The 22344-nt window shown below is 51.1% G+C and overlaps 1 protein-coding gene across 3 annotated transcripts in view; it reads left to right on the top strand.

Moving 5' to 3' along the window:
- Positions 1–903: 903 nt before the first annotated feature.
- Positions 904–22344, top strand: part of CTNNBIP1 (catenin beta interacting protein 1) — a 43019-nt gene continuing 21578 nt past the window's right edge. Inside the window, exons 1-2 of one of the 3 annotated variants that reach the window (XM_073233164.1) lie at positions 904–1073; positions 19596–19680. The gene's annotated coding sequence lies outside the window, so the exon portion shown is untranslated. The remainder of the gene's footprint in view (positions 1074–19595; positions 19681–22344) is intronic. The other 2 variants (XM_036999886.2, XM_036999887.2) reach the window with 2 other exon arrangements.

Here is a 22344-nt window from a genome sequence, read left to right as displayed (position 1 = left end):
ACTAGGTAACAGCTAAGTTAAAACACCGAAAGTGAGACCGCACTTAAAGACACGTGTCCCCTTAAAAGGGAAGGTGGGCCTTCAAAGCAATTCGGATTTTGCCTAAAATGGGCCTTCTCCCTGTACTCTCGCCAGACGGATCCAGATGGTGGATAGAGTCAGGCTCTCTATAGAAACATTTTAATCCTGGACCCCTTCTCCCCAGAAAAATGCACTTACTACTAATACACATGGTATCCTAAGTGTAGGGAACCCACGGCGCCCAGCTCTGGCTCTCTGGGCTCCGTCGATTCCGGGTTAGGCCCCAAATCAAGGGCGGGCCTAACTGTTCTTCCACAGGTAGCAACGTCCCCAGCTCCACCACGCGGGAACACCAGGCCTCTGAGTGTTTTGCATCCTCGTCTGTTTCACATTTTTCAGGGGTCCTGGGAAAAGCGGTCTCACTGAAGATTCCACCCCGTCTGTCTGCTCTCGTTCTTCAACGCAGACCTGGGGGCGGGAGAGGCCATTATTTTTATGGGATCACGGGAGAAGCTAGGGACCCGCAGAGCCGCGGAACTGCAGCGCCAGCTCCATCCTCAACCCGGACTCCGCCCTCAGGCCGCCGCCTCCTTCGTGGGCCACTCCTCCCCCGGCCTCCCTGGCCGCCCCGCCCCTTAGCTCTGAGGGAGACCCCGCCGGGAGACCCCGCCCTGCTCGCGACTGTCCCACCCCCCATCTAGTGGCCCCGCCCCACCTAGTAGCCAATGGGAGCGCCCGCAGGCACGGGCCACGCCCCCTCCGTCAGGCCCCGCCCCCGAGACACCCGGCCCTCCTTCCCCCGCCCGGCGCTGTGGTGGCCGCGCCTCCGCCGCCCGCGCGGAGCCAGATGCCGCCCCTCCGCCGGTCCCTCCCCCGCGGCCTGGCACCTCCCCTGCCCGCCGCGGTGACTCACGGAGCGGGAGGCGGAGGCTGAGGCGGCCGCTCCCGCTGCTGCTGGTGCCGCTGCGGCTGCTCGGGCGGAGCGCGCCCCGGAACAGGCCGCCGCGCACGGACCCGCAGCTCCGCCGGCCCGGCAGGGTCGGGCGGCCCAGGTAAGAGCCGAGGCCGGTCCGCGCCCGCAGCGCCCGGGCCCGCGCCGCGCCGGGGCTCCGGGGAGCCGCCAGCCCTTTGTCTCCCGGGGAGGGGCCGCGGAGGGCGCCCCCGAACCTGCTCGGACCACCGCCGGCCCCCGGCACGGCGCCCTGAGCTGGGCTCGGCCTCCTTGCCCCGCCGCTGCCTCCTGCTGCTCGCCGCCGCCGGCCCCGCCGACCGCCCTCCAGCGTCCTCACCTTCGCCCGGGGGTCGCCTCCACAGGTGCCGAGCCACCCGCTATGGTGCTCACCCCCCGCGGCGGCGTGGTTGTCATCGTCTGTCAGCTCTCCAGGTCCCGTGCCCTCTTGTCTCTTCACCTGCGCCCACTCAGCATCCTGACCCTCATAGCTCCCCAAACTAAATGCTGCACAGGTCTGGCCACTGGGCCGCCCGTCCTCTCTCTGGTTTGATTGAACTGTCGCCTCCCTGTTCCGCCTCTCTGCATGAGTGTTCTGGAGAGAACACGGTGTAGGCACACATCCGCAGGCGTTTTCCCATGAGCCTGCAAAATTAACTATTCAGAGTCCAAAACTGCGCTTCTCACCTCTGTTTCATCTCCCCCTCCCCGGCCGCCTTACTTTTTCTTGAACCTGGTAACCAAGACACATAGGTTTGGACACCCAACGTCTGTTAGGCCCCACATGCCTGCCTCGCTTGTGTGCTGAACTTGTCTGAGCAGTACCCGCTGTCAGGTTAGCCCCCGGGAAGGCCGAGGAGGCCTGTGTTGGCAGTTGGCAGCAAATCAAGAGTTCTATGAATAATGAGACGTGTGGCTTGCAGTACCTCCTATCTGAGGATCTAAGTATGCTATAGCTGTTAATTATTTCGTCTCCTGTCACGCACAGAAGTTGGGGAAGTGTATCTGGCTGTCTGGTGGGTAAATTGAGGCACAGGCTGTGTCAGTAAGGAGCCTGGAGGCAAGTCAAGAGTTGGTCCTGAGGTTCTGTTCCCAAGTGCTTTGTCTCTTAGCTCCCTGCTACAACTACTGGACTCTAGTTCCTGACTTTCCTAAGTGATACTGATCTGTTAGGACATTGAAGGGTCCAAAGATACCAAGTTTCCTCTGATTTAAAGCAGATCTTTGAATCATAACGGTGCCGGCTGTTGAATGCCAGTGTGTCATTCATGGTTTCCTGGGGAAGTTACTGATCCTTGTAAATACACTCTGCCTCTGGAGGTTCATCCATTCAACAGTGAGTGCTTATCATGTGGCAGGCACCATTCCTAGCACTGGGGCTACGGTGGTGAAGATGGACACAGCCCCTGCCTTCCTGTAGCTGACATTCTAGAGAGGAGGGAGTCAATAAATGAACAGACAAAATAATTTCAGTAGTGCCTAAGTGCTATGGAGGTGGGAAGAGCCAGTTTGTATTTTATTCCAAGTGCAATAAGAAGCTATTGGAGAAGCAGAGAGGCAGTAAAATCTGTTAAGTTTTCAAAGATCATTCTGGCTGCCGCACAGAGACTGGATTGAAAGGGGCAAAGGTAGATGCAGGATACCAACTGGGAGGCAGAACTTGCTGCTGCCAGTCAAGAGATGGTAGTGGCTTGAGGGACCAGGGTGATAACAGTAGAATTAAAGAGGTGAAACCAGTCTGCTACCCCTGGGAGAGGCTCAAAGCTGTAAAGCAAAACTTCAGGGTGCACCAGCTGAAATTTATATGTCTAGCGGAGAATTCCTAGACCTCAGCAGGTCTAACTCAGCAAGCTCTACTCAGCACCTACTGTGAGCAGGTACTCTGCTAGACTCTAAGGATACAGATGTGAACAAGGAGCAACCTCCATGTTGTAATGTGCTCATGGAAAGGTCACCCCTCCTTGATGGACGAGGGTTTGTGGGTTTAAAAACCAGGTAGAGGTGGAGGAGGGCAGAACACACTGGGCTTGTGCTCACACATGCATGTCAGAACACACTCCCACAACTGGCTGCATTATTTAAATGGGAGCATTATTGCCCTGTCATGTCTGTGAGATGTTGCCCAAAAGAATTGGGACTATTTTCATGGTAGGTGGGAGAACAACTTAATGACCATGAACTTGAATCATTAACCACAATAAGAATTGATCTCTGTATTACTCCAAGTCTGTGCTGTCAGAACAGTCAGAGCTGAAGAACCTTGGTGGTTCCAGGCCCAGCCCCCTGTTATAGTTGGGCACCTGTGGTCCCCTGGAGGCCAAGGTAACTCTTTTGAAATCCCATAGCAATTTGTACATTTTTAAATATCACCTGCCACTTTCTACCTCTGTTTCAGCTCCATGAGTGAATGCATGACTCTAAGCTTTCTGAGGCTAGGATCTCTACTGGATTCATCTTTGCAGTCCTCCCAGTGTCCTGTACAGAAAGTAAACTCAGCAAATACTGGTTGACTTGCCTGGGTGTCTCAAAGCACCTAAAACTAGAACCCAGGAATCCTGACCCTGTGCCTGTCTTTTCATCAGACCGCATTTCCTTGCAGACTCCTCCTCCTCTAGGGTGCAGGACAGTGTAGGCCCAGCAGTCTGCCTTTCACCCGCTCATAGAACAGGCAGTCCTTCCTTGATGGGTCCTTGCTCTCCAGCGCTGCCTGCAGGAAACAGCCGCTGAGGGGTGCTGACCAAGTAGTTATCTGACACTTAGCAAATACAAAGTGTAGCTCTTAATTAGAGCAGGGATTTTATACCAAGACTATCTGGGTTTGGATCTTGGTTCTGCCAAGATGAGCTGCATGACCTTCAGCAGGTAACTTAACCTCTCTGTGCCTCTATTTCCCCATCTATAAAATAATCATACTTCTTCCATGGAGTTGTTGGAAGGTTTAAATTAAATAATACCTATTAGATGCTTAGGACAGTACTGAGCACTTAGTGCATGCTTGGTGGAAGTAGTAGCTGTCATTTCACCATTATTTATTTATCTGCTTCTTCCACCAGAATTTAAACTTTTTGAAAACAGAGATTTTGTCTTTGTTTTTCTTTTTGTCTGAGTGCATGGGAACTTCTGGCAGTCCATCCTAGGAGAAAGAACAGGTCGCTAGGCAGAGCAGTGGGTGGGCTCTCCTTGTCCTGGGAAGGCATTCAGAGGCCAGCAGTGTTGAGTTTGTTCCCACCAGGTTCCTCAGTTCTCCAGCCTTGGTACCCATCAGCTACATTAAGGAAGGTCCCGGTTCGTATCTGTGTGTCCTGTAGATTTCATTGAGCCTTCTTTCCCTGAGTTCCAAGGTAATGAGTGAACGTTTCTTCAGTTGAATGAACAAGCATTGCCAGCTCTTAGCATCCTGTCCTGTTCAGTGGCAATGTCCTGTGTTCTCTGCTCCTCTGCATGAGTGAAAGCTTCTTATCTTGGCAGTGACTCTGAAGTAACCTTGGAGTTTTACTGCTGTTCTTCATATGTGTGTCAGGGATGCCCACACACATACATGTCACAAGCCCTTGTTAGGGGTGAACCAGAGTTGACTGGGGACCTTCCTCCCCTCCCCATCCCATTCTATTTTAGTCTCCTGCTGTGTATCACCAGACCCTCTATGGGGGGTCAGGCCACACTGTCACTTCTGAATACCTCCTGCTCGATCACTTGATCAAGAACACAGTGGTACCTAGAAAGCATTGGCTGTCTTTGGTCTGGGCTGAGCAGAGCTGGGAAGCTCGAGAGGGCACTCTGAGAAATGGCATTTCAAACCCAGGCATTTAGCTCGCCAGGAATCCAGAGCTGGCCTCTGTACACTGGGTGCAGCTGGCTGGCTTTCCAAACCCTCACTCAGGCATCCCCTTGTCCGTGTCTGCAGTGCCTGTTGCTCTGCTGACCTCGAGAAGCCAAGAGGAGTACGTGGGGCTCAAATAGGACCTGTGCTGCAAGTCACTTTCAGGGTCCTGGGGCATTTCATTGGCAGAATTTGAAATGCTGTTAGTTGTATGTCATCTGTAGCCTTGTAAAAACTAAACTCAGAGTGGGTGCAACCTTTTTTCTCACATAACTTTTTTTTATTATTATTATGAGAGTGATATGTGTTCATTTAGAAAATGGTAAAATGAATGATGATGGCAATTTACATACATTGTCTCATTTAATCTTTACTGTAGTTTCTGAGATATGTCCCATCATTACCATTTTACATATTCAGAAGCTGAGGCCTGGAAAGGTTGACTAAGTTGCTGGAGGTCAGGCTTGACAGGAGCAGAATCAGGATCCAAGCCCAGGCAGTATGGGTCCCAAGCATGAGCTCTGAGCACCATGTTAGATACGCTTCTCTGCAGAAGCAATGGAGAAGAAAAAAGAATCTCTCTTCAGCCCAGTGTAGATGACATTACTAGGGGGCCAGAGTTAGCTCACCCGCTGCTGCAAAGAGTTTGAATCCTATCCCTTTCCCGGTGTCATCTGACCTTGGGCAAGCTAATTAACCTCCCTTTGCCTTACTTTCCCCAACTGAACAGTGGATAATGATCCTTGTACCCTCATAGCTGCCAGGGGCATTGTGATGTTTGAGCCAAAGTGCTTTTGAACTTCTTTTCTGAAAGGGTGCTGAACACCAATTGCTGTTTGCCCTGGTTATTAAGACCTCTTGGGCCCTGATCCTCCATGAAGCCTTGTTCAAAGGGGAAGACAAGCACCCATCCAAGGAAAGGTGTCCTTCTGTGATGAGCAGAGCTGGACCAAAATAGTGTTTTCCTCCTTCCAAAGTTTCTTAAGGATTGAGGGAGCTGAGTGTTTCTCTATTTGTCATGGTTGTGTTACACCATATGAGCTTCTGTAAGCATCTGTGTGTCCTGTGTGTCATAACACGATCGATGGCACCTGACGGATAAGGGCTTGGTCTCTAATCATGGCTATGATGGCTTTATAAAATCAGCCAAGGACACAGAGCCACAAAGAAGTGACAGCTGTCTTCCATTTTTCCATCCTTCCCTCCCTCCTTCCTTCTAATAACTTGTTGATTCAATTAACAAATATTTACTGAGCTCTTACCAGGATCTGGGCCCCATGGTAGGCCCTGAGAAAACCGTGCTGAGCAGGGTAAAAATAGTTCTTCTCATGCAAATCTTATAGTCTGGGGCCAAGAGACTTACTTTCTAGCTGGAGTTGTGTGAGTAAAGAAAGAACATGTTGATGAATGTTCTGAACTCTTGGGGAGAGTCAGGATAAAATTTCCAGTTGTAGGCATTAGCTCCCAAGGGTACCTGCCCCGTGGGCATTACGATGAAGGGCTGTGTTTCGCTTCCAGGTGAGCAAGGGAAGAGATAATAGGTTAGAGCCCTTCTGAGTCAAACTTAACAAAAGCTGCGCTTGGTGTGGGCCTCTTTAGAAACAATTAGCACCTTGGCAGCTGTGATTATAAGAACTCCGTTTTCACTTAAAGCCTTAACCCTTTGTTAGTTGAGTTCAAGTCAGGCAGGAATGATCATGGTGGTGGTCTCTTCCCAAAGTTTTTTCAAGTTATTATACCAGTGCGGTGCCTTTCTTATGAAATGACTGCCAGACTTTGTCTCTCCAGAATTATCTTCCTGCCTGACAAGTCTCCCTCGCTCTGCCAACTTTGCAAAGCAGGCATATGGCTGCAGGCGGGCTGCTTGGTGCCCTCTCGTGTGCCCTGGGACTTCCTGAAGGAACTGGTGCCTATGGACACCTGTGTCCTTGAGCCCCCATTTTAGGTTGATATAGGCAGAGGTGATGGGGGAGGGGGCTTCCTGGCACTAGGCCTCGGAATCCCTTCAAAGAGGGAGGTGAGGGAGGCTCACGGTTCATGTGAAGGCATGCAGTGTTCTTCCTCTCCCCCTCCAGCCAGGGCTGGGTGGAGAGGGCAAAGGGCTGGCAGAGGTGTCGGCCCACATTTGTGGAGCGAGGAGGGTGCCAGGACAGCATGGTATACCCCTGGGTGATGTTACTCTCAGCCAGTCCCTGCCATGCCACTGCCTTCCTGGTGCTAATCAGCTTCCCCTTTGGTCTGGGGAGCCCCAGAATCATTCCGTGTCTGATTAGGAGGAAATATCTGGCCTGGAGAGGAGACTAGGTCACCCGGTACCCCAGAACTTCTTCCAGTGTGGCTGGAGCCACAGTGACACTGCTTCAGCTGGGAGAATGTGACCCACTTCCAAATTCTCTCCCACATGGAGAGCTGGTGGGAGGCTTTTGGAGACCAGCTCCAGTTAAGATTTTTTTCAGGCCTGAGTGTCTCCTGAGTATCCAGCCCACATGTTTCCTGCTCCTGGAAGCCTGTGGTCCATGTCCCTGAACTGAATAACAGCCTCGAGACAGATGAAGTTACCGCCTGCTCGTTCCGCAGTCCTGGATCCGGCAAGCGGGGCTTCCTGCAGGGACCAGGATCCCCTGTGGATTCAAACACCTTCCACAGTGTGGGCCCCACCCTTGTTCTTCCTGCTAAATCACTGGGCAGTCCAGGGACCCAGTTCCCAGGGACATGGATTAGCCTTGACCGCCCTGCCCAGACTGAGGCCTCACAGCCTTCTGCCCTAGCAGCCCTGGCTCCCACACACTTATCCTGACCTCGGCCTTGCAGAACGTTCTGCTGCTGCCATAACATGAACGAAAACCTGTGTTGGACCCTCTTCTGTTCTCTTCAGAAAGAGGACATTTTGAATGCTTTTCATGTTGGGTGGCGGTGGTGGAGGAAAGCTGATTTAAATACATGAAGCTGTGTGCACTGCCAAGATGACTTGAGATTTTAGCTGGTGAAGTGGTAGTTCTGAGTCCTTGAGTGATTCAATCTTCTTTACAAAGGAGGGAGGAAAGGTGGTACGGGAACAGCTGGGGTCAGCTCCAGCTAGGCTGTGGGCTCAGGTCTGTGTGAGCACTGCTCCTGACTGTGTGCTCCCTTTGTGGCTTGCCGACAGAGGCCGGCACTGTCCACTGGCATGTCAAGGCACATGGCGTTCCTGCAGCTGATCTCCAGAGTTGCAGGGAGTTGGGGTGCCAGTGATTTTTCGGAGGACACAGTGGGGCTTACAGGCCAGCAAGCCAGCTGTGGGGGTGTCTCTCCAGGCCCTGTCTCTGCTCTCCTGCACTTAGCAGCCTTCCAGAGCTTATGGTGGGACATGTGGAGCCAGAACAAGTGCAGGGTCCTTCCTGCCTCCTGGGGTGAGGCCGCTGCTGGCGCCTACGAGGCAGCCTGTGCTCGTCGCCTGGCCTGGCTTGCTGTGGGTGTTGACCGCCCACCCTCACTGCCTGTCTCCTAAGGCCTGTGAGCCATGATGGTGGAGCTGGACTGCTCACCACCAGGCGCTGCACTGGACAGGCTGGACCACCCAGAGGAAGCTCTTTCTTTTATTCTCATCTTCTGACCTTTTCCACTCCCTTTAAAAAAATAATCCTTTTTTTTTTTAAGTAGCTAATATAAACATAGTACAGAATTTAAAAGGCTATATGGTGAAAACTAAGTCTTCCTCCCTCCCTGGATTCCCAGCCACAGAAGAGACCCCTATGTCTGCCGACAACTTGTGCATGTTAACCAGAGACACGCTATGTACGTACAAGCTCATCACGCATGCATGTGGCCAACCTATGTGCTGTCTTTTTCACACTGTAACACAGAGTGTTACACTCTGCACCTGAACTCTTCTGTCTTCACAATAAACACAGGAACTCACGCCATACCACCACCAGCGTCTTGAGCTCTTCCTTGCATGTTGGCTGCTGTTCAAAGCGCTTTACTTTTAATAACCCTTTTACTCCATGCAACAACCCTGCGAGCTGAGTTCTGTGACTGCCCATAGTGTACAGATGAGTAAACTGAGGCACTAAGAGGTTAAGTTACTAGCCTAAGGTTGTTTAGAAGTACCTCACTTGGTTTAATGGCTCCATGGCATTCTTTTGGTTGGTTATATTGTAATTTGTTTTAACTAGTCTCCTATTGTTGAGCATTCAAGTTTTCTGTCTTTTGTTACAATTAATAAGGAATGTTCTTCTACATATATCTTTGTGTACTTGTGTAAGTGTATCTGTAAGATAAATTCTTACAGGCTGAATTGCTAGAGCAGAGGGCACATCTGATTAAGCTTTCAGTATTGCCAAATTGCCCTCCACGAAGAGAACAACATTTTAAATGCCCTCTAACATTGTACAAGAATACTATTTCCCCCATGCCTTGGCTTTTTGACTGATGCTAATCTGATAGGTGAGAAGTGGTATATCATTATAATTTTTAATTTGCATTTTTTTTTAGGAAATAGAGCATCATTCATATCTTTAAGAGCCATTTATGAATGATCTGTTATATATTATTTGCCATTCATTCTTCAGTTGGTAGTCTTTTTCTTATTGATCTACAGGTGTTCTTTATACATCAGGAAAGTTTGTCCAGTGGCTGTGATGCATGTTACACTTATTTCCACAATTTGTCATTATTCTTTTGAGTTTATTTTTCCATGCACTGTTTTGATTTTTATAAAATCAGATTTTAAATCTTTCATTTTACAACTTATAGGTCATATTTAATATTATTTTTTTCCTGTGTTTTCTTCTAATATACTTACTCTGTATTTCATACCTGTGAATTTTGCTCCATAACCAAGGGATCAAACCTAGCATCACCAGAAATCGGGCAAGCTGGCTTTGTGTGTCTCCAGTGGGACGTTAACAACATCAGCTATGAGAGTTTCTTGCCTAGATGTTTAATTCTAAAACAATGAGACAAATCCAGGTCATGGGACATCTTAAAGACAATGGTCCTGGACTCAAAAAAATGTTAATATTGTAATAAACAAAGGAAAGCCCCTGGACCATTCTAGCCTAAAGGAGGCGAAAGAGCATGGAACCAAATGCAGTTGAGATCCTTGTTTAGATCTAGAAAACCACTAAAGGCCAAAGTGAGACTGGGGGTGCTGGGAAATTTGGATATGGGCTGTACATCAGAGAATACTACTTGGTCGATATGCAGTTCCTTGGGTATGGAAACAATATTGTGGTTATGTAGGACTCAGGAGATATGTGATGAGACAGCGAAGTATGGGGATGTTTGCAACTTACTTTCAAATGACTCAGGAAGCAAAGAAACATGCATACCCCACATACCCACAACATGGAGCCGCATGGGACAAATGTGGAAAAACTGTAACAATTGATGACTTTAAGGGCAGGGTTTGGGGATGTTCCTGTACTGTTCTCTCATCTGTTCTGTGGCTTTAAGATTTTTTTTTATTAAGGTATGATTGATACACACTCTTATGAAGGTTTCACATGAAAAAACAATGTGGTTACTACAATTACCCATATTATCAAATCCCCACCCATACCCCAATGCAGTCACTGTCCATCAGTGTAGTAAGATGTGTGGCTTTAAGGTTTTTCAAAATAAAAAGGTGAGATGAACACCACCACATTTGCTCCACCTGGTGTTTCTTTTGGTTGCAATTCTCTAGGCTTCACCTGACTTTGCCCGGTTATTGTCTGGGATCTGGGGTTTTTCTGCCCTTTCATGGCATGCATAGTCATCTGTTTCCCTTTTTCTTAGGAACTTCTTTTTTGGGTGAGTTCTTTCTTGGACTTGGAAGTTTTTATGGCTTATGCAGACTTGTGACTTTTCTCATAATAGGTAGAACTGATGCACATTGGTGTCTGTATTTTTGTTTTAACATTGCATTTTGTGCTCCAAGTCAGTTTGCAAGGAAGTTTAGTTCTCTGAGACTTGTCTTAATCCTCAGGAATACCATCAAACTAATGTGCAGTGTAATTAACCTCTCTCTGAGTGAACCTTGATGCATGCTTTTTCTCTCTGCTGAGGGTTTTTGCAAGAGGCCAGGTTCTGCTTGCGTTCTGTGGATACGGGCTTGTAAAAGACTCCTGGGTTTCATTTTATGAAATGTGACAGTCTTGGGTGAGAAGCTGGCTTGTAAACCATGAGTCTTTCTGCCCAGGAGAAAGCTAAGAAGCCAGTTTTGCTGGGAGCTTCTGCTCCCTTTCCGTGGCTTGGTGACTAATGATTTGTGGTTTTGGGAATGTGGGATGTCATTACAAATAGATGGTGGAGCTTTGACTGCTGGGCTGGATCATCTGGGCGTGCCTAGCCTGGGTGTTCACACCCACACCCACTGAGAATGGGGACGGTGTCTTTCTCGGAGTCTTCCCCTGAGCCCCTGCAGCCTCTGGTCCATTTCTGTCCACTCTTCTGAGCGTTTCCACGGTGCCTGGTCCTGAGCAAACCCTCCAGGCGACTGTAGGTGAATTCCTGCTGCATTAGGTGCCATGTTTCCCCACCTCAGGGGGGTGATTTTCTCTAATTATCCTTCCCCTCACCTCCATTTAACCCTGTCTTTGCATTGTGACCTCACAGGGGTTCTTGTCTTGTGCCATTTCCCCCAGTGAGTTAATGGAATGAACGTATGTCGATTCTGGAGTTGTCTTTGTTTAAAATATTTTATATTTTGATTATCAGCTTGTTAAACGTTTAGGGAGGAAGGAAACTGAGTCTTCAGCAGCCTCTTAGGGGGCAGTTTCCTCCTTCCTTGGATTATTTTTTGTTTGGAAGTAGCTGGAGGGAAGGAGAGGGAAGGTCACCACCTCTAAAATAGAGCAGAAGCGGTTATCCAGACAGACAGTGTGGCTGATGTGATGTGTGGGTATCATGAATCCTTGCAGTTTGTGGCAATGGTGTGGGTATTTTTTCAAGGTAAACAGACATACCTTTATTCTTATGCAAATTAGCACATACCTGTATGCTGAAAGCCTATAGGAAAGAGGAGGCAATAACCATAAAATTAATTTTCTTAGGAGTTTATAGGGGCCTGAGGACAACCATGCCCAGGGCTGGGTGCTGAGGACGGGGCTGGCTCTGGAGGCCAAGAGGCTGCCAGCCTGCCGCCTCTGGGCGCCCTATAGGGGGACTGCAGGCGCCCGAAGGTTAATGACCTAATTCTTGCAACAGGAAGCTGGAGGCCTTCCTGGTTCTGGGATTCTGAGGGGATGTAGTGCACTAGGTTCAGGAAGCTTATTTGAACCGATCACTGGAGACGTTCATGGAGGGAAGGGATGGAAGGAGAGTAGGGGCACAAGGAGAAGAGCTGAGAGGGCCCGGACCAGCCTGCCCCTGGGCACTGGGAGGCCGCTGTGCCAGGGCCTGCCTCTGAGACAACTCCTTTCCCTGGGAGAATGGGGGCGGAGTGAACACGTCCATGTAGCTCTGAGAGAAGGGACATTGTGCAGCTCCTGATGAATAACACTCTGTCCGTGTGTCCCCCTCCCTCTTTAAAACAAACTTTTAAATTTCCCGATTTAATTAAAATTTTAAATGGTGACCCACCAAGAGTTGACATAGCTGTGGGCAGGTGGGGCGACAAAGCTTCCATGGGTTAAAATTTCCATTCTGGCCTCTTCTGGAGGTGACCCAAGGTCTGAAACCTCCTGGCCAGGCTCCTTCCCTGGGATTATTAGGCTTGGAACTGGTCCTTCCAGCCTAAAACTGGCTAAACTCTGACCCTAAGAAGACTGATCAGCAATGCAGACTGGGTTTACCCTGGGAGTGGGAGTAGGCAACGTGCTAGGGCAACTTGGTGAGCTGGGTCCCAGGAGAGGACAAGGGTCCTTCTGCCACAGTGGGCTTTCCACACTGCTAGGTGCCCAGCCCATGGGATTCTGTTCAGCCTGGGAGCCCTCCTGCTCAGGGGTGCGGGGGTGCCTGCATGCACTCTAGAGCTGAGGGTTCCAGCCCTTATGTCCACTTATAAGTAGACACGGGCTCTGGAGTGTGCATTGCCCCCCGCCTGGGACCTGCCAGGGGCCCAGGGGCACAAGGTCACAAGTCAAACTGAATCAGAGGAAGGTCCTATCTGGATTTTGTTGGTGGCTAGTTCCTGACTTCTGGTCACAGGCTCTGGCTTGGCCAAGTTTCAGGGCTACAGCTGTTCTCTAGGAAGAAAAAAGAATCTTTTAAAATTGGGTCAAATTTGCCTTTCTTTCCTTCTGTCCCCATTCCCCTGCTGTGTGGAGATAAAACTGCCACCTGCATGTCCCTTGCTCAGAACCACAGAGCCTCAGCCTCAGCCCAGGGTTGGGAGTGTCCTGGTGATGCTGTGGAAACTTCCCCGGGCTCCACATTCCCTTCCTGTTTGCACTGCTCTCCCCCAAGCCCTGAGAGGCTGGCACAGCAGGCCTGCCAGGCCCTCTTTCTCAGCTGTAGAAAGGTGGGTTTCACGCCATTCAGGACTTGAAGAGACAGTGAGATCTGGGTAACGTTTTCCAGCATTTGGGCACAAATCACAGAATACATTTTTTAAACCAGAAGTTCAAAACGGATGCCTCATCCCCACGCAGGTACACCAGCATTGGGTGATGTATACTTGCAGGCCCCTTTCGTTCTTCCCTGTCTAGACTCTCTGAGGGGGGGCCGTGCTGAGGCTGGGGGCTTCCCTCATGGTTCCCTGGCGAACGTAGCACAGCCTCCTCCAGTCTGTTCATTCACTTGACCACATGCAGTGCCAGATGGGACTGCAGCACCGTTTCATCTGGATTCTTCAGCACAGAGCCTATGACCTGCAAGTTCTTTGAGGGCCTACAAAAATATTGGGGACCTGAAAGAATGTTTGCCCTCCCTGTGAGTTACATAAGAATTATACTTAATGAGAGAGATGGGTCCATTGTAATATGTCACTGAGAATAAGGCTGCCCAGGGCCTACAAAGGCCTAAAAACCACCTTGTGGCCTGCCCTCAGAGAGCTTCCAGAGCTACCAGCCTCCAGCTCAGATACACAGACACCCAGGTGCAGCATCAGGGCAGTGCTGTGAATGGGGACACCACATGCAGCGCCAGATGGGACTGGCAGGTGTGCAAACATAGACCTCAAGGCAGCCCGGAGAAGGTAATATAGAGCAGGGAAGGGCTTTCTAGGCTGAGGGACCAGCAGATACCAAGGCCCAGAGATGCTGAAGGAGGCTAGCACAGCTGGTAACTCAGGCTGCTACCAAGCGGGCTGCCTCATGCTTGGCACCACAGATGTGGAGCAAGGTAACTCCTTGTGGGGGCCACTCTGGGCATTACAGGGTGTTGAGCAATATGCCTGGCTCCTTCCCAGTAGCATCCTCCCAGTTATGACAATCAAACTTGTCTCCAGACATTGCCAGATGCCCCTGACTGAGAGCTACCGCCATGCAAGCAACATGGTGGAAAGCTGGGGTCTGACCACCTGCCTCGCTCTTCCTTCTCACTGCCTGTCCAGCGTGCAGGTCCTGAGGGAGCTGTCCCTAGGCAGCTCTGTGCTGTGCTGAAGGCTTTTGGTTTGTGTGGCTCACCTGCATGTGCCAAGAGTGACCTTTGGGGCTCACTCTGATGGGGTCACACAAGGAAAGGAGGACACCCCCCCGAGGCCCTCATGCTTCCAGGTGCTGCCCTCCCAGCCTCCCTGTGCTTTTCAGGGCCAGTGCCTTTTCCGAGGTGGTCAGGACAGCTGGGCAGGGTGGCGTTCTGGTTGTTGTTGGGCTGTTTTGCATTGGGTTGGGTGGACTTGATTTTAATGCTGCAAGAACCTTCCTCAGAGGGCCTTCATCCAAGTGGCTCGCACCTGGAACAGAATGGGCAGCATTGCTTTGAAGGGGCAGGCTGCAGCTCTGAAGTAGGAGGTGTCTGAGGGTAAACATTGAGAGCTTGAATCACTCCCAAGGGGGCTAACAGGATGGAGGGAAAACATGGATTCAGATCCAGGCTCTGTCACTTATAGCTCCATGGCCTTGGACAGGTTACTTATCTTCTCTGAGCCTTAGTTGTCTCCTCTGTAAAATGGGAATGATTCCTTCATTGCAGGTTTGTTGCGAGGACTAAAAGTAAATGAGTCAATGTGCTGAATGTGACCCGTGCACCTGGCCCTTAGAAAATGCTCCAGCAACAACAGTCATTATCGTTGTTGTTCTGCAACATCTCTTGGCTTCACAGAGCAGGAAGGAGCTTTGGATCAGGTTTGAATTTGGATTGGCAACCTCAGGACAAACCCTGTGCCCCAAGCTTATCCCCTAAGAATGGTGCTGCGTCCTACAAACTCTCCGACTCACCAGAGCTGCCTTTAGACCCGTTTTGGTCATGCTGGTGACATGGGGCCCAAGAATGCTGCGTTTGGCTCTGGATTGAGGAGGCTGAAAGGTGGAATTTATTAATTAAGGCAGTTGCTCATGAGGCCCTGGAGTGCGGAAGGTTGCAGCTTAATTACTGAGAGTGGAGCTTGTGGAAATTCTCTCTGGCGCCCAGTTCTGGTACTGCTGCAGGGCCTGAGCGCTCCCCTCTCGCCCGTGGAGCTGCAGGTCAGGCTCAGCCCTGCCTGCCTCTCCTTAATTCCCGGTGCTTTCTATCCCTTTACTGGTGTCCTGAAGAGCTATGTGGTATAGCGGCCCAGAGCACTATGCCTAGTGCCTTCTTTACGTGTTACCTCATTTATCTTTCAGTCAGCTCTTGAGGCAGGCGCCATGATTACCCCCATTCTACGGGTGTGGAAACGGAGGCTTAGCAGCGGAATGGCTCTGAGCTGTCTAAAATTCACCTCCTGGTCTTTCCCCAAACTGCTGCACTTGTGTCCCCCCAATCTTGGTTGATAGGAGTGCCCACCTTCAATTGCTCAGGCTGAAAACCTGGGAGTCACTGTCACGCGGCCCGCGGTGCCGCTGGCCCTCTCAGTGTCCTGTGCGCTCTGCTGTGCACCCCATACCGCTGCCTCCTCTTGCCTGTGTTCCGGCCACAGCTTCCTCCCTGGTCTCCCCGCTTTTGCTTTCACCCCCCAGTTCCCAGTCAGGGTGGCCCTGCTGAAACCCAGGTCAGACCAGGCCACTCATCTGCTCCCAGCCTTGCAGTAGCTGGCCTTGCCACAGGCCAGGGTCTCAAGGTTGAGGCTCACTGCACCCCCTCGCGAGCCCCCAGGCCCTGGCAATCTGATCCTGCGCTCTGCCTCCCCTGCTGGCTTCCCCGCCCCACACCCGCTGCCCCGTCCCCCCCAGCCCCCCTCCCACCCCGGCCCAGGGCCTGCCCGCTTTGCTCAGGCTCCCACGCCTCCCTCCCTCCTTCCAGTCCTCTCTCAGGAAGGCCACCCCAACCCCCTACACCTTGGTGCCCCACTTAGCTGCGTTTATCCCAGCACCTGTCCGTCACATTCTTCTGTCCACATGACATTATTTACTACTGATTATGTTTTGTTTATTTTGTTGTCTGTTGTCCCCTCTTATTAGAATAGGGACTTTTGACTGGCTTTTCACTGAGGTATCCCAATACAAAGTAGGTACTCAATACGTTTATTGATTGAATGAATGAATGAGTCCATTTCCCAAGGCCACACGGTTGGTTAAGTGGCATAGCCAGGGTCCCAAATCCTCACTTTCACTCATGTTGCTTCTTCCCAAAGTCCCCAGCCCACCCCGTGCACAGTCTCCCAGCAGCGCCCTGCATGTCTCCCAGGTCTGGTCAGTCACCACGCACTGACTGTCTCTGGAACACTGCCGATGTTTGCTGTAGTGCTGACTTTATCTAAAGGATGGATCTGCTCTGCCTCCACCACCCAGGGCTTCTCCAAGACAGTTAGGTTGAGTGCCGTCCCGGCCTGTCCCCAGGGCCTTTACGAGTGGCAGCTCCCATGTCAGGCCTCCCCAAGCCCCTGCCCACAGGCATGCCACAGTCCCGGCCCTTCGCCTGTTCCCATCTTGCCCTTCCACCTGCTACAGTGCTCAAACTCTTCCTTCCTCACTGTTCTTTTTCTGCCACCTGCAGCCCAAGCCCTGGCTCTCACCTGGTCCTGCAGGGTTTCAAGGCCAGCTGTGCCCCATTTCTTACCCACACTGCAGCCACGGTGATCTTGTAATACCCAGATTTTACTCAAGTCCCCTGCTTTACACCTCTCCTCACCACTCTTAGAGACCCAGGAGGTCCAGCCCAGCTCACCTGGAACCCTCTCACTTGACAACTTTTCTTCCTCCAGTTTTTCCAAAGACGGAATCTCCTCCTGCGTGGGGACCTGTCCCTATGTGTGCCCCTGAGCACAGAAGCAGCCCCCAGGCCGGCTCCTCCTCATCCTCAGGGATGCCAGCTCCCAGGGCTGGGTCAGGCTCCCAGCTGTGTGTCCTCGGGGTACCTGGCACTTAACCTTTGTGTCATTTATCACGATGCCTGAAGGTGGCATGGATATGACTGGGTTAATATCTATCTTCCCCGACTCAGTGGAAGCCCCTCATCACAAGCAGACCATGGCTGTTTTGCTCAGCTGTGTGCCTTACTTAGCACAGGGCTGGCATGTAGATGCTCAGTTACTGTTCAGAGAGCATCAGTTCCCTGTGCCTGCAATGCCTTCCCCTTCCTCTGCTTCTCATCCTTTGAGATCCAGCTCCGCTGTGTCCTCCTGTGAGCCCTCAGCCTCCAGTCCTCCCCCTGTGTGTCCTCACACAACTTTGCGCATCCCCTTACTCTGTCACTTGCTACACCGAATCACCTGGGTCTTTTTCTCCTCCCTCTGAGCTGCACAGGGGGAGGCACGGGGCACAGCATGTGCAGTTGGCACTGTGCAAGTGTTTGTGTCTTAACCTGACATATTTTTTTGGCTCACTGTCACGTCTTGTTGGTGTTATTTTCCATCTGCCTTGTGCAGTGTGGTTTGCTCAGCCGTTTGGTCACCTGAGGGCAGCCCCGCTTTTCTATCTCCTGCCCCTGAGCCGAGCCTGGGGCTGTGCACACCGAGAAAGGTTGTAATGCCTTCTTGAGTCCCTGTCGTGTCTAATTAAGGTTGTGGGGCTCTGGCAGTTTAAGAGGCACCTGGGCATTCTTTTTCTTTCTTTTTCTTTCTTTGGGGGAGGGAGCATTCTTTTTCTTAGACTGGATCAGCCCAGTCCAGAGCTCTTACACAAAAGTTGTTAAGAATATCAAAATGGTGACAGCAGAGCATTAAATCAAGAGCGGGGCCCTTCTAAGTGCCTGCTCTGCTGTGGTCAAATCCTCTGAGAGCAGATATAGTGGAGGCCATGGGTCCTTTTCACAGACCGTGACATGAAAGGCCTGGAAGGACAGTGACCCACCTTAGGCTGCACAGCTGATCAGCTACAGAGCAGAACCCGAACAGGATCAGCCCCCAGGGAAGGCCTGCTATTTCGCATGACTCTGGGACTCCAGGGACTTTGAGCCTCAGTTTCCCCCTCTGTAAACTGGGGGGCATTGACCAGATCATAAAGCAGCAGCAGTAGACTAGCTGGCCATGAAGCCCTGGATAGTCCCATTGGGAACCCTGCAGCGTCCTCTGACGCCTTCCCCACGCCGTCAGGAACACACAGTTCCGCTCTGCTTCTTGGAAGGTCTGAGCCCTGTGAACTGTAGGAAGCTGATTGGCTGTTGTGGTAGTGACAGAAATTAAAGCCCCTCAGAAGTGGAGAAGGCTGTCCCTTTTCATCTCTTTTTGTAGGAATGTGGGGACTTGGATGGAAAATTCCCCAGGGATCCTTGGTATTTCAGTGCTTTGATATCTAGAGGAATAAAAGCAATTAATTGCTGTGACTGTCTGAGGGTGGAGGGGGTGGCAGTGGCGGGGGACAGCTCTTCCGTCCCCAGGGCCATCTCCAGCTGGAGGGACACACAGACCAGAGAGCAGCATCCACCTGCAGGAGAGGCACGTGAGATCTCACTTCCTCTGGAAAGCATGTTTTCTTTAGCCCCTTGGTGAGCAAGCAGCTTTTTTTGCAGAAACCACTGAAAAGGGGGTTTCAAAGCTCCCCTTGGTCCCACACCTCCCTGAGAACAGGTTTCTCAAACCTGTTCCTCAGCCCCCGGTCCACACTGCAGGGCTGAGAGCTGCTCAGAGGTCTGGCACCAACCAAGTGGAGGAGGGGGCCGGGCTGGAGCCCACAGGCAGACTCCCTGGTGCCCCCCAGCACCTCTCCCTGGGTCTCCTGCCCCACGGCACTTGAGCTTCTGCCAGGTCAGCCTGTGAAGGGCCCAGACAACGAGATCACGCGTGGGAGACAAAGGAAAGGAAGACGGTGTTCTTTGATTCTGAAGAGGTGTGTTTGGGGCCAGCAGGCATGTGGCCAAGCTAGTGGGTTGTAAACTACCTGCAACTGTGTCTTACACGTGTGTGCGTTAGTTTATGTTACATACACAGCTACAAATGTTCACCGAGCACAAGACCAACACAGATGCACATTAGAACACAAAGAAGGTGGGACACTGGCACCTGTGTTCGGTTTGGTGGGCAGACCACCTTTTCCTGCAGAGGCGGGACTTGCCCATCAGCCACCCCGGAATGATTCACTTTGGTGACAGACTCTCTTGAGTGCGGCTGTCGGTTGGCCCTGGTGACTAACCCAAGGTGGGGAGGGTATGTGGTGACCTGCTTCAGCCGGAAATGACAGGCGAGCATAGCTGCCGTCAACACCTTATCCCGGAGCTGTTGGTGCAGGTTCCCTGGGCTGGCCAGACACACAGGTATTTCTGGACTGTGGCAGAGCCCATTGCCATGAGCTCCCTGCCAGCGTGGGGCGTGTGCTCTGAGTCCAACTCTGGCAGCGACTGGGGCCCTCCCGGCTCCTCCCATGACCAAGTTCTGTGTTTCCACAGGGCAGCACGTTCCTATTTCTCCCTGGCCACAGCCCGCCTATCTCAGTTGAACACCTGTGGGCCTGAAGTTAATTTCCAGAAGCAGGTAAGGACCCCAGGAGGAGGATTTCCGGTAATGTGGCCGCAGACCAGTGCTGGGGAGGGGACTAGGGTACAGGCCCCAGGCCCACTGTGAAGTGAGCTCATCTCTCTTCCTTTGTCCATCATCTCCTAGAAACGCTCATTTCTTCAGCTGTGTGCACTTTTACAGGGAATGCTTGGGTACTGCTGAGTGCTTTTACAGTGTTAAGATGTGTGCAGTCTCTGAATTAATATTTTATATAAACTCTATGACTCACAAATTATATGAAATATTTTATGCAATGTAAACTGTGCAAATGTAAATGTGCATTTTTTAATGTAAGCATTTAAAATATATCACAATTAAGAAAAAATAGACAAAAGGCAAGTCCATTTACTAGGACCCACCCAGGGGGCAGAGGTGGCTTGTGTATCCAAAGGACCCCCTGCTGTGTAGCCCAGCCTGAGGTTACTCAGTATTTTCCAAACAGATATAATATAAATGCATATTCCAGTTTATATAAATGTAGGTGTTCAACAGCATTAGCTTCCAGTTGATAAGTAAAAATGAGTGCAGGTGGCTATGTTCTAGGTCCCTTATGCATGTCACAGAGAGGCCAGCTTTCAAAGCTGTTTATCGGAGTGGGTCTGATTGCTGCATGTGACATTCAGCAGCCCTGTGCTCTGGTTCCCCCCCTGTACTACCTCCGATTCTTCTAAAGGGAGGTCAACTGCTTCAAAGCTAGAGATCCTGAGCTGGTGGAGGTTAGGTCCCTACCGACAGGGCAGGAGCACAGTAGCTTACATATGACCCCAGATGTCTCCTAGAAAACACAATGTGGCCTCTCTGCCGAAGGCCACATTTGTCACTTTGCATGTATCCTTCCTGGTGGCTGGGAGCCCCTTCATTGTTGTCCTTTACTAGCCAACTTTCTTTCAACAGACATGTGGCCTCAGAACCAACAGGTGGGTGTGGGTGTGGAGTGGGGGTGGAGAATACATCTGTGTATCTGCAGTCAACATATGTACCTCCGTTTCTCTTAACTGCTATTTGTCCTACTTAGATGTATTTTCTGGAATCACCCCTGACTCCTCCCATAACATGTGGATATATACAGCGTAATATATAGCCATAGGCCTCCCCTTGCCATTCATTTGGATAGTTGATGATTGCCTGTTTCTTTCCAGTTCCCATCGCTTTGGCTCAGCTATGCCTTTCCCTAGGTAGCTTCCAGAATGTTATATGTTAGGAGATATGTCTCTAACTTGAGCAGTTAACACTGAGAGATTGACTTAGGATTTAGAAAAGAAGTGCTACCATGTAGGGCAGGAAGCGTAACCGAGGAGCATCATCGCTTTTGGCACTTACGGCTGAGGACTAGATGAGTAATCAGTGTGTCTAAATTAGTTGCAGTTTGGACTTACGTAATTTAAACACATTTTATTGGAGACCAGTTCTTGATCCCTACAGGGAGAATAAGAATTCTCAAGTGAAGTTAATTTCATGCTTGTCAGAATTGTGATGAAAACTTAACAGCATGTTTGCCTGGATAGGCACCAACCCAGACACACACTGCGGCAGCCGCGGAGACGCCTGTGTTCATTAGAGCCCACGGTGCAGATTCTGCCGAGGAAAGAGTTGTGTAAGCCAGTTGGGAAGTCCTAGTCCATGAGGACTGGAGTGTGGAGGGTGGGTACGGTGCTCTTGGTGGCGTTCTGCCTCAGATCCAGCCCTGGGTATTGCCTCTGTTAGGCAGCAGGGTGGAATCAGCTCAAACTGGAGCTGGAAGAATACTTGAAGACCAAAATTTTTAGAAATGATGAGAATCTTCCCCAAAGTCAGAAGAGAAAGTTTAAGGAACCATCTCTGCCAGAGAAGTGAGCTGAAGTAGGTGTAACCTGGCCTCGAAGACCCATTCAGGCACCAAGCACACCACAGGCCCATGACTGGGCCGCCAAGGGCCTGCCCCCCTCCCCAGTAATCACAGTATGAGTGTGGAAGGTCCCCAGGGACAGTGAGGCCACAGTGACCGATGATGGAATGACACCAATCTGTAGGGGGTGCTGGGAGTAGTGTCGCCGAACAGAATTCTGTAGAACAGACCCGTCATGCTCACACCCGCACCCACACTCACACTCCTGTTGGTTCTGAGAATGTGTCTCTGTTGGAGGAAGCTTGGCTGGTCAGGAAAGGACGGTGAGGAAGGGCTCCTAGCCACTGTGAAGCACAGCAAAACCAGGTACATATCCTTGTATGTGTCTGGTGCCCTGACCGAAAGCATAAATCTGGCTCTGAGACCCAGCCTGCGTGTGTGTTGTGACCACAAGGTCAGAATAGGGGCCGTCCTAGAGGGCCTGATGCGGAGTTGCAGTGGGGGAACTGCAGTGCAATCTGCTTCTTTTGTGCATAGTGACACCTAGTGGCCAGTCACTGCCAGAGAAGTGAGCTGAAGTAGGTGTAACCTGGCCTCGAAGACCCATTCAGGCACCAAGCACACCACAGGCCCATGACTGGGCCGCCAAGGGCCTGCCCCCCTCCCCAGTAATCACAGTATGAGTGTGGAAGGTCCCCAGGGACAGTGAGGCCACAGTGACCGACTCAGGAATGAGCGTCCTTGGGAAAAGCTTGATTTGGTTACAGAGACTGGATTCGGTACTTTTGACCCTAAATTGACGTGGTTATTTAGGA

Source organism: Manis javanica, chromosome 4 (genome assembly GCF_040802235.1).
Source record: "Manis javanica isolate MJ-LG chromosome 4, MJ_LKY, whole genome shotgun sequence".
Lineage (NCBI taxonomy): Eukaryota > Metazoa > Chordata > Mammalia > Pholidota > Manidae > Manis > Manis javanica.
The sequence above is the reverse complement of the archived record's forward strand: the minus strand, read 5'-3'. Positions and strand labels throughout refer to the sequence as shown.